At 43.2% G+C, this 3,147-nt stretch overlaps 1 long non-coding RNA gene across 1 annotated transcript; it reads right to left on the reverse strand.

The window, feature by feature from the left end:
• Positions 1–219: 219 nt before the first annotated feature.
• On the reverse strand, positions 220–1,802 carry LOC115157767 (uncharacterized). The gene is made up of 3 exons (XR_003868541.1): positions 1,722–1,802; positions 470–516; positions 220–371 (listed from the first exon to the last, which is right to left on the reverse strand). It is a non-coding gene; the product is annotated as an uncharacterized LOC115157767 (long non-coding RNA).
• Between the last annotated feature and the right edge of the window lie 1,345 nt (positions 1,803–3,147).

The following is a 3,147-nucleotide window of genomic DNA, read 5'->3' on the forward strand; positions in this document are numbered from 1 at the left end:
AAATAGTTTTTTTTTTAAACAAAAAAAATGGAATGAGTAGGTGTGTCCAAACATTTGACTGGTACTGTACTTTGAACTATATGCTTCTAAAACTGCCAAAGTCCATTCGTATTGGTTTATGACCTTACAATATAGGCCGAATATTAAGCAAAACCTTGAATTGAAAGTGGTAGAAATGGCCAATATGCTGTCAAGAGTGGGTAATAAGTAATTTTGATACTGTACACCAAGTAGTTCAACTTTATTTGCTTAATCATTTCAGAAGTTCACACATGGTCAAAGTCATAATAAACAAAACAGTAACAGTCACAGAAACAGTCGTTGGCAGTGCAGGTCCTTGATGTATACGGTTGTAAAAATAGAGACCATCACTTGAAAGACATAAAACCATAAACAAATGAAATGTTAAAATCAAGGGGTGTGGATATCAACATAATCATGTCTGTGGTGTTGAGGATTTTCTCCTTACCAATAGTTCTCCTGGTTATTTTTGCCGACAAACTTATCCATCGAAGCCTACAGAGAGAAAGAGATCTGAGCCTTTTGCTTTGGACATAGAGTAGTGGAAGCTTGGACATGACACACATCATTAATGCCGGACCTGACCAACCCTCAACGGGGTGATTAAACTAGGCTGGATCTATGAACATCAATGAACCTTTTCTAACACAGGGTGGCAGTACACAGTAGGATAACAGTAAAGGTCAAAAAATACACAAAGCCAAAAAATACACAAAGGAAGATGTAAGAAACTACTTGGACACTTCCTGTTGCTTCAAAGGTTTGTATATTGAACAAATATATAAACGCAGCATGCAACAATTTAAACTATTTTACTGAGTTACAGTTCATATATGGAAATCAGTCAATTGAAATAAATCCATTAGGCCCTAATCTATGGATTTCACATGACTGGGCAGGGGCGCAGCCATGGGTGGCCCTGGGAGGGCATAGGCCCACCCACTGGGGAGCCAAGCCCAGTCAATCAGAATGAGTTTTTCCCCACAAAAGGGCTTTATTACAGACAAAAATACTCCTCAGTTTCATCAGCTGTCCGGGTGTCTGGTCTCAGACGATCCCGCATCTGAAGAAGCCAGATGTGGAGGTCCTGGGCTAGCATGGTTACACGTGGTCTGCGGTTGTGAAGCCGGTTGGATGTATTGCCAAATTCTCTAAAATTACATTGGAGGTGGCTTCTGGTAGGGAAGTTAACATTAAATTATCTGCCAACAGCTCTAGTGGACATTCATGCAGTCAGCATGCCAATTGCATGCTCCCCCAAACTTGAGACATCTGTGGCATTGTGTTGTTTGACAAAAACTGCAAATTTTAGAGTGACCTTTAATTGTCCCCAGCACAAGGTGCAGCTGTGTAACGATCATGCTATTTAATCAGCTTCTTGATATGCCACACCTGTCAGGTGGATGGATTATCTTGGCAAAGAATAAATGCTCACTAACAGGGATGTAAACAAATTTGTGCACAGAATTGGAGAGATAAGCTTTTTGTGCGTATGGAACATTTCTGGGATCTTTTATTTCAGCCCATTAAATATGGGACCAGCACTTTACATGTTGCGTTAATATTTTTGTTCAGTATAGTTTGACCATGTAGCCAAGTCTTAACGCATTCTGGTTCCTCGTTGTGTTTTTTTCTGTATGAAATGTTCACAGACCAATGTGTTTAATGGAAATGTTATACACACAGCCAGAAACGCTCACCTGTAGCAGTAATCACTCTTTCCTCTGCTTCCTGTAGAAGAACAGCACGTCGGGGTCGGCTCGGACCACACGGGGATCAAAGTCCATGACCCTTAGGTCCTCCAGGCTCCTGGCTTGAGACAGAACCAGGTAGGCCTGGCCGCTCTCGAAGACCCTCACCAGGGAGATCTCCACACAGTCCGAGCGTCTTGCCCTGACAAAACACACGCACAGAGTGGGTACGATACATGCCCGAAATACAGAGACGCATAAATATACCCTGAGAATGTGGTGGAAAACTGTCATACAGAGAGGAAGACCTATTTGATACACGTGATATGAGTCAGCCTGAAGTGTTGTGAAAACCAGCTTTGTTTGGATAGCTGCAGAGAGGATGAGTCACATGAGTAGGGAATCGAGATATATCGCTTAGAGCTACACATCTTCATTGCGAATATAGGTTGTAATTATCACAAGGTTATGATCTTGCGACATCACTCTGCGTCTGTTTCAACACCGCCCTCGGAGTCGAGGGGAGGGAAAGCAAACATGGATGACACTGATGGTGACCAATGAACTCAATTACCCAGAGGGCTTGGCTCATCTGTCTAGCCAATCATACGGACACATTTCAGAGCAATGAGAGCCAGTTCTTGGGGCAGGAGGGGAGCTGCAGAGTCGGTGGTGGGCTGACTAATAACATACAGGGTCAAACACAGCTGATATGTAACCGGCGCTTTCTCGTGGTTTACTGGCAAGACGTGGGGTGAATGAGAATTGCTAATGAGAATCGCTAAATGGACATCCATCTTCTGAGGCTAGCTGGATTTAATTTCATCCAGAAGTATGTCACCTTTCCTCTCCCCTTAATAACTCTGCCTTGAGTGGATATATAAAAGCAATATGGTGATTAGCAAGGCTAGCTGGACTTTCAGAGATATTGCCTTTACCAACATAGTAACATTAGTTTGGCAGGGGCGATTCATCACAGCCAAAGGGAGATGATAGAGTTTTCGAAATGTGATCAAAGGTATGACTCATCCACAGCCCTAGGTCCGTCACCGTTGAGAGAGAGAGAGAGAGAGAGAGAGCGCACGTCTCTGTTTGAATGTTTTTATAATGCATCCTTCCTTTCTCCCTTTGAGTTATCAAGGATCCAACACAATTGTACGTAACAAAGCAGGGGGTACACTGCATAGCTTGAACCAAATCAGTCGTATCAGATCACTCATTACCTCAAGGAAGTGCAGGGAAGGATGCATTTTATTTTATTTGAATAAATGGCCCATGTGTGAAATTCCCACCATAGACCCAGTCGGTATTAAATCTATTATTTCACTGGCTGAAAGTCCACTACGACTGCTCGAGCCCCGTTGACCAGGCCCCTTTGGACGTCCGGGTTCTTTGTTAGCATGACCTGGGGATACAAAGCAGCCAAGTCAGTGAG

Source organism: Salmo trutta, chromosome 21, assembly GCF_901001165.1.
Source record: "Salmo trutta chromosome 21, fSalTru1.1, whole genome shotgun sequence".
NCBI lineage: Eukaryota > Metazoa > Chordata > Actinopteri > Salmoniformes > Salmonidae > Salmo > Salmo trutta.